Consider the following 9,120-nt stretch of genomic DNA (forward strand, 5'->3'; position numbering starts at 1 on the left):
TTATCCAAGTTTGAACTCAAAGAAACCCAATTGAAGGTGATTCTTCTTCAAGTCAAGGCATCAACTAGCTTTCCAAGGGAGATCGAGCCCTCGTTGAAGGAAATTAAGCTTCTCCAAGTGAACATTGAAGGAAGAAAGGAAGAAGCAAGCCCCCAAGGGTTATTTCAATTATTTTCAAGTCAATTTCAAGTCAAATTTCAAGCATTCTTCACCAAATAAGCTAGTCATTAACCTTGAAGAGAGGTCAAGCCCTCATTCGTTGTGCAAGGAAGGCGAATAAGAAATTTTTATAGGAAAGTCACTTTGCAAGTTTAATTAATTTAAGTTTCAAGCAATAGAAGACTAGCCAATGCAAGTCATCCACCCATGCCTACCCTAGCCATTGGAGGGTCAATTCATTGTCAAATCAGGTTGTTGGAGCATCAATAAAGATCTAATTTTGCAAGCAAGCCAGTCGTACCTACACAAGTGGGATGTTTATCATCTAGAAGCAAATAGGCCCCTCTAGGGCCACATCGATGTAGTATTTTGCCTCCATTGAGGTTTTACTCAATGTAAATTTTCAATTCAATTTTTGACTTAGCCTCCAATGATTTTGTGGATGGAAAGTCACTTATTTTGTGGGAGGAAATCTTGAAGAGGATGTATAAATATAGGCCTTCTCCTCCTTGGAAAACCATTTTGAACTTGTTGAGATCTATCAAAAGGTGATTTTTTTCATGAGACAAAAAGGTTACATGTGAATTTACTTCTCTTGCTTGGTTGATTTGAATTTTTCAAAGGAAATTTGTGGAATATTTCAAAGTTACTACAAGGCTAAGGAAATTGATTCATGAAGGCTTGAAAGAGGAAGGTCAAGGGTTTATCTCACATTATTCTCTTAATTTATACAGGATAATATTGTTCTCCTTTGGGATATGCTTAGCACTCCCCTTGAGGGTAAGTGATCTTATCTTGTATAATTTTTTATTTTCTTGGTTGGAGGATTCATTTCATGGGAAGCCCTCCTAGTAAAATTTTGGTTCAATTTCTTGTCTTGTCTTGATTCTAGGGTTGTATCCATGGTGTTCCACCTAGTATCAAAACCTCAAGCATTGTGACACCAAATTTAAGAGTGGACATAATTTTCTATCCTCGAATCTTGTGAAAAAGGGACCATACCCTTACTCCAACAATGTAGAATCGAAGCTCTTTTACAAAATTTTCCAAAATCCATTATATATTTTGTGAATTTGTATTTAGTATTAAAACATAAAACCCCCAAAAAATTAAATCTTTCAAAAAATCCAAAATTACATATAATAAAATCCAAAAATATATTGCAAAACTGAATTTCTTCACTAGTCGTGTTTGCGTTTATTGGATATTTACATTGGATGAACCACGTGAATTTACATTTTGAGAGGCCCTAAAATCCCTAAGACTATACTCCCCCACCTTATTTGGTCTTTTATTGTTTTCTAACACCAATTTCAAGTGTTTCAAGGCTTATTACAGGTGCTGGAAATTATTTACAACAATTGAAGTCAATTGGAGGCAAACCCTTGCCTTGGGATATGTGAAACTCAAGCATAATCCTCTTGTATCCTTTCTAATTGATCTAAAGGGGCTCTCATTTGATTATTTATTGATTTTAGATCATATATTGGTTGTCCAAAACAATTTTGAAGTCTGATCACTTATTTGGACTTAGCCAGTTTTCATCCCTCGCAGTTGAGGGTCATTTTCCTGGTAGTCATTTTGAAGGTTGAATATATCTTAGAATACTTATCCAATTTCGGTGTTTTTTTGCTCATTGGAAAGGAATTTCAAAGTACTAACCTATCAAAACAAGTTCTCTGAGTTTCAGTACAATAAAGGACAGTTTTGGGCCCCAGAAGTAGCCTTTTGCCTATTGTCCTGGTGGAATATTCAGAAATTGCAGTGTTTGCAGGTTTGAGTAGAATTTTTTCCTCTTCATTTCGCCATGTAAACCAGGCATATCAGTTCCAAATCATTTGTTATTGTGGTAAGAAGTTACTATACTCAATTGGTGGTCAATTCTTAGCATATTTCTTCATTCTATTGAGTATTTTCTTTGCTGGTCTATGCCATTTATCTATTGTCATATCATTTTACCATATCAAAATTCATTACTAAATTAGCTCCTACATCTTTCAACTTGGTGTATTTAGGAACTGGTCTACTTATACATTGGTTGAGTGTTTTGTTTGTAGGGATACCACCTATGATGTTTCGTAGGAGTTGCCCAAAAGCGAGAAGGACAAATTGTGGTGATATTGGGTGTGTTCCTAAAGTGCTTAACATGTAGCCGGTTTGGAGACCTCACCAAACCTTGCTACTTTGAGTGATAATAATAAGCATTTAGACATCGAGCAATAGAAACCCTACTTAAAACATTTAAGGCATGCAAATTATCAATAATCAACATTAAACTTACAAAATATTCCACAATAGCTCTTCTTTCAACCCCAAAATAATGTTTCTGAGCAAAAACGCATCCAAGAACAAGTCGCATCCCCAAGTAGCAATTAAGGAAGCAAGTCACAATCTTTTAGAGAGGTCGAATTCACATGCATGATGATGAAAATAGAAGTGATGTGGAGGTTCTATTTATATGAGTCTTATCCCACTCACTTTACAAGTAAAATGACTAAAATACCTATTAATAAGTTCCCTTTTGATTGTTTCACAAGAAAGAGATTGAGAGCCAATCTCATAGCTCAAAAAAAAGACAAATATGCCATAAAATCCCACACATTTGGGAATAAATGCTCCAATAGTGTGTCGTCACCCTCCAAATGAGCTAAATAAGCCCTCAAATTGCAATACAATGGGATAAGTTTCCCATACTCCAAGAAGTGCCTGAAAGATCATGTGCATGTCATCAAAAGTCTCCATGCCAACACGTCATGCCCAAAGTTGCCCTACGTCACCCTCACAAGAGGAAGAGGAATGGCGTGGCATCAAATATCTCATGCATTGGGACTCCAAGGTGATGTACAATCCCTTCCTTGTGATTTCAAGGATGACCACCATCATCTAGACTTTGGATCAAGTGATGCCCATCAAATAGTCTCAAGGTCAGCCAGGGGTCATCCTGGGTGATGGGTCCACTGGTCAAATAATCAATCTCCAAAACTAAGCGTCATGGGCTCAAAGTTTCATCATCTGGGGGTTCCTCCAGGTGTTAAGTAACATGTGAAGTCCTCAAATAGCCCAACACTCTTCTCAAGGTAGGTATGTTTCATCATCAAAGTCAATATCTCTTTAAATTGAATAGTATGGGTTAAGCTACTCTACTAAGGAGGTGGGGAAATCACCTCTGGAAGCCTCTACTGTTGTGATATGGACCACCTGACAAAACCTCCTCAAGATCAAAGTGTAAATCAACAACCATTATGTAACTAAAACCATAGATGCATCATAGTGGACCAGACTTAAAGTTAGGGGCATAGCCAATACTTCACACAAAGATCACCATCAAATATCTAACTAGACCAAGTCCTGTACAGGTGTTCCCTCTCTTATGTTCGGGATAGCTAGATAGATAACCTTATCAGGTATTTCCAACCCCCAAGGGAAAGTGAAAGGTCCCGGATCAACCCATAAATCCATAGGTGCAAGTGTAGATGGTGGTAATGAAGTGGAAAGCAGGTCATTCTCCACTAGTAGGTCTTTCAGCCTGACAATAATCTGTTACATTTTGATGACAAAGGTGAGTGACTCTTATTACATTTAATAATACTTTCCAAGGAGGAAATCCCATGGTTTGTGGATAGCTGTGAACCGATTGCTTCATCCAGTAGTGGTTATCTATCTGAGGATAGCAATGGTGGATAGACGCATCCCTTGGGTTTTGTGCTAGATCTGTACTAACAGTCTATACAACTGCAAGAATATATGGGTAACTCTAAGGTGTGGGGTTGTCTTTTCTACATGAGGAAGAATGACATATGAATGAAGTTGCATCACCAAAGGTTGAATGGATCACTATATGTGTCATTCTATCAGTTCTAGTTGTTGCTGGCCGTTAGAATTCATGCTGGCTTTCATTAGTGACACTTTGGATGGAACTAACATGATTACAGTCGTTGATGACAACTACAAGATACCAATCTTATTCATAAGCAGAGCTGTAAGTTTAGAATGTTCCATCTTCTTTAAAATGAGGATGATGATGATGGGTAATGACTATGCTGCAGTCCATGAAATCATTACAACACCCATACTACTACATCAATAAAATTAAGTGAAGATTACGTTTTGCAGGAACCTGTACCAGCCCCAGTCTTATGTATAACATAACAATATTGGGAAGAGGAGGTTCAGTAATGAAGACCATGAAGTGGAGCGAGCCCTAGTTTTGTAGGCTTTGGGAAGTAGGCCAAGATAAGAAAATCAGAGTGTTACCTGCCTCAGGCCTATGGAAATCAGCGCCTAATTTCAGAACCTGAATTGCAGAGCCTCCCTAGTGAATTTTTTTAGGACTACAGCACACACTAGTGGAGGCCCTCAACCCCGAAATCACCGCAGAGATCCTTGATCCAACAAAATAATGCAATCCACACACACACACACACACACACACACATATATATATAGGTATATAGGTATGCTGGAATTAAATTAGGAGGGCTGACCTACAAAATAGTGTATAAACGTTGGAAAACAGTACATTGTAGCCAACCTATGGTTGTTGATGACCTGTTGGTGTATTTTATAATTAGAGGACAGTGTTGGCCCAACCTGAATTGGGCCAAAAATCAGGTTGGAGCCAATCTTAATTTAAGGTGACTTATACACATGCAATGAATTTGATGATGGGCTGGCTTGTGGGTGTATAGAAATTCCCTTGTTTTATGGGGATTGCCTATTGAAGGGCTCATTCCTGTGTACAACTGTCACATGCCATAAATGGGGTGCTAAACCCAGCTCACAAGGATCCCAAAGGAAGAGGTTGATCCACCTTTAAGTGAGCGTGATGAGCCTGTCTTGAAGACCACTTGGGAGCTTGTGTGCTCACGTTGGAGCTTGCTTAGAGGCTGATGGAGGAAAACTTTGAAGGCTTATGCATAAAGTATGCTATTGAAGGGCCTTTCGAAGCTGGATGCTACATCAACACCCATTATTTTCTCTTCGCTTGGGAAAAAGGGCCATCTTTTGAGGCTTATGCCCATAGATTTTGTACATGTGGCTCTAGAAGCCCCAATTGTATCTAATTTGTAGAGAGGGCTTCTGTTCCCAATTTAAGCCAATTTAGGGGATTTTGTCTTAGAAAAAAATGATTTTATTATGAGGGAATTTGAGCACCTCCTCTATAAATATAGGTGCACTTCCTTTCATTTTCTCAGTTTTGGGGAGAAATCACACAGCAATCCGAAATTTCTGTTATTTTTCCTTGTAGATTTTGGGTTCGGATATTTCAAGTGAGGTAAATTGTATTGGGGAAGATATGGAGGAACTTCCTATGGATTCATGAAGTGATGCTTGGATGAATAGTGTTGTTTTGTTGTGACTATTGTCTTCCAATTTGTTATAATTGTTAAGTTAGGGTTTTTCATATGACACATTAAAAATTGCAATATTTCTTATGAACCCTATTAATTCTTCATTTACAAAATTTGTCATCAAGTATCCATCAAGAAAACAAGATTTTCCTTCCTTGACCTTAAGTCTCCTAGTTTGGAAAGTCGCTAGGGTTATATCAAGAAATTATCCTTCTCTATTTTCCTTCTCCATCCAAGGTCTTCAGCTATTGACGCACTCCTTGTCGCACTCCTTGTCTGACTCCATATGTCCAGAATTTCATTGATAAGTCAAGGCACCGGTCTCTCACGCTCCATCACTTTATACTTCTGTAAAATCCTTAAATTCATAGTAGTGTGTGTTTGGGAATCTGTTTTGGCATTCTCCAAAGCCTCTCTAGAGCCATTAGTTCGTTAACCTCACTACTTCATTGCACCCGAAGCCATACTTTGTTGAAGATTATTCTGGAGTGTTTATATAACAGGGTCATTGAAGGGTATTTATCCTAAGCAATTCTTAGGTTCCATAATCTCCAGAACCTGCTGAGGAAGCCTCCGTTGTGGGGATAACATCTTCCCACAAAATAGGAGGGGAATTCAATACTGAGATGACAATGGTGGTGGATCCCGTTGTTGTTGGGGATTTAGTGTGGCCTAGCACTAGGGTGCTATATTTTGCGGTGACAGCCCCATCTATAGAAAGCATCCATTAAGTATCCCTGCTGAGAATCCTTGTTGACGTTACAAAGAGAGCATGCATGCATATTGCTTGAAGGCTTTTGCATTAAATCAAGACAATATAGTTTGCACGAGTATCCTTCCCAGTGACATCCATATCTCTAAATGAGAACTCATCAAAATGCAGAGACTTGACTCCAAAATCAGAAACTATCTGCAAAGGACTTGACTCCACACTATATTGTTGTCTTTGAAGAGGATTCCTCGTTTGACAATATTCAATGGCATCCAATAGAGATGCACTGCCACCAATATTTATTTTGAATCTTGGAAGCTTTGACTGTGTCTTGTCAATAATGTTGATCATCTTGGAATGCCTTTTGTGCTAGGTAAAATGTGAAGTCAGATGATTTTGTTCTACACTTATTTTTCAGTGTGCTGTAATTTGAAGCCAAACATCCCCTTGATTTCTTGAAAATACTCTATGCCAGTTTAATCTCTCTGTTCCTCATTTTCCATGGAAAGGGTATTCCTTGGGATAAGCACATGCCTGAAGACGAGGCTGCTAAATTACTCAAGGCGAAGTTTAATTTGCCTGGCTGGAAAAGATTGTTTTATTCTTATGCCCGCCGGGGTGGGAAAAGCTTTTGCTATCAGGTAGTATAGTGAAGTTTTATTCTACATTTCTATCATTTATGATGCAAGGAAACATGTCTTCTTGTTGATGCAAACTAGCTGGAAGACCAAGGGCTCCTATCTATCAGTTTATGTTTAGGAGACAATTTCTAATTCTCCACATGGACGTTAATTTGTATCCTCGAACCAGCACCAGGACAGTCACTACTTTCAACCAACAATCATCAGTTTGACAATACGCTTTTATAAGACGAAATCATCTTTAAATGATAATGCTTTCCAAATGAATTTTCGCTCCTTTATAGGTGAGTCTTGCATCCACAGACCCTGTTTCTTGTTATTTCAGTCAACATAAATTAAATTGCTGAGTGCACATCTCGAACTCCTCGAGTACGCCAAAAGCGTAGCTTTGGAGTGATGTGTCGCATAATAGAGGCACAACGATGGCTAGTAAGTTTTTCCTTCTTCATGTGTTCAATCTAGTGATCATTCTCTTGAATTAGGCAAGCAAACTTTAGATTGTGGATGTTTTGATTCCATAGAGGGAACTTGTAACCACAGATGCAAACGTGGCATATCACTTGCGGGTATTACTATTTTCATATGCATGGATCTCCCTAAAAAATAAAAAAACAAAAAGAGCAAGTTATGTTGGTTCATCCTATGATCTCCCTGATTACTATCCTATCTCATCGAATAGAAAGATAAGAGGCCCAATATTATACAAGCACTATTAGAAGGATTGTATTTGAGTTCCCTCAGCCTAAAATACCAAGTTAGCTTATCATGTCTTCTATATTGGAATGTCATGTTATGCTAAGTTAGCTTATCATGTCTTCTATATTGGAATGTCATGTTATGCTATTTCCTCATGAAACAAGATGCTCTTAGGCACTTGCTGAACTATATCGTATACTTAATGAGGAAGATTTGCACTATGGATAAAATCTGAACACCCCTCAAATAAGGGCAGGACTTTACTTAGTCCAGCAACGTCACTGGCAGCCTGCTCAAGATCGATCTTTTGTTTTACAGGGTAATTAGCATAAAAACCCAAGATACATACAACGAAGTTTCATATAGTATAGGTTTATATGGTTCCTCATGCTGAAAGCATCGCTGACTTATTGAAGCTAAAAATATACTAGCTCCAGGAGTTTGTCTTGACAATAAAGACATGCCTTTAGCAATGGTATGATAGAGGGATGTCTTTGTTGTTGAGACAACCAAAGAAAAGTTCCTCTATGTCGTAGAGTTTCAGGAGCTGGGACGCTTTTCCAACTTGCTAAGATAGACCAATGCAGTAGTGCACAATATTGTTGATCTTCAAATTACATGTTTCCAAAACACCATTTAGAAAAATGCTGAGAATAAATTATGGAAGGAATATTTAAAATAAACAAATAATATATGAATCAATAGCATAGAACCCTGGCCAGGATATATATTCATGCTATAAAGAATGCTACAATTAAAAGCAACAGGAAATTCTATAATGCATTAAAAGCAACAAGTAATTCTCAAGTGCATTACAGGCTTGCTTTAATTGTATTTGGGCATTTTATTTGATAATTAAAAAAAAAAAACATAAAAATTCTGGATCTCTCTATCTTTGTAGCAACCAGCATTAGCTTTCATTTTATTCTTGATTTTCTCTAATAAAAAGAAGCAAGGCCAGTATATGTTCTTTTTTGAAAGCAGCATCCTTGAAGAAGTAAATGAATATAAGTACCTCGGAATCGATTTCAACAACAAGCTTAATTTGGAGGACTGCAGAAAGAAGAGAATTTTAGGAGGGTGGAAAGCATTATATGCACTTCAAAACAAATGTAGAGAGACAGAGTTATGGGATTGGAAAACGATTAAAGTGCTTTTTGGACTCCTAGTTTGTCCAGTGATATTATATGGGTGTGAACTGTGGGCTAGTAGCATCCCTATTTCAAAATGAAAACAAATTGAGAAAATCCAAAAACTTTTGATCATGAGCAAGTTCAAAATAAAAAATTTGATTCCTTATGAGATAATGTCGAGTGAAACAGGAACATCACCCATCGAAGCAATTGCTATGGTGCGTCTTATAAGGAACCTAAAAAGAATTGTGCAAATGGGAGTAGGTAGATCGCTGAAGATATAAGGAACCTAAAAAGAATTGAGCAAATGGGACTATGTAGATGGCTGAAAATTATCTTCAATGAAGACATGAGTGAAAGAAAGAAATCATGGATGAGACAAAACAACAAATGGATGCAAAAAGAGAATATTTACCTCAATGCATGTC

The sequence above is a fragment of the Pinus tabuliformis genome, chromosome 1_1 (genome assembly GCF_031772625.1).
Source record: "Pinus tabuliformis cultivar Carrire ecotype Pingquan chromosome 1_1, CPIR1, whole genome shotgun sequence".
NCBI lineage: Eukaryota > Viridiplantae > Streptophyta > Pinopsida > Pinales > Pinaceae > Pinus > Pinus tabuliformis.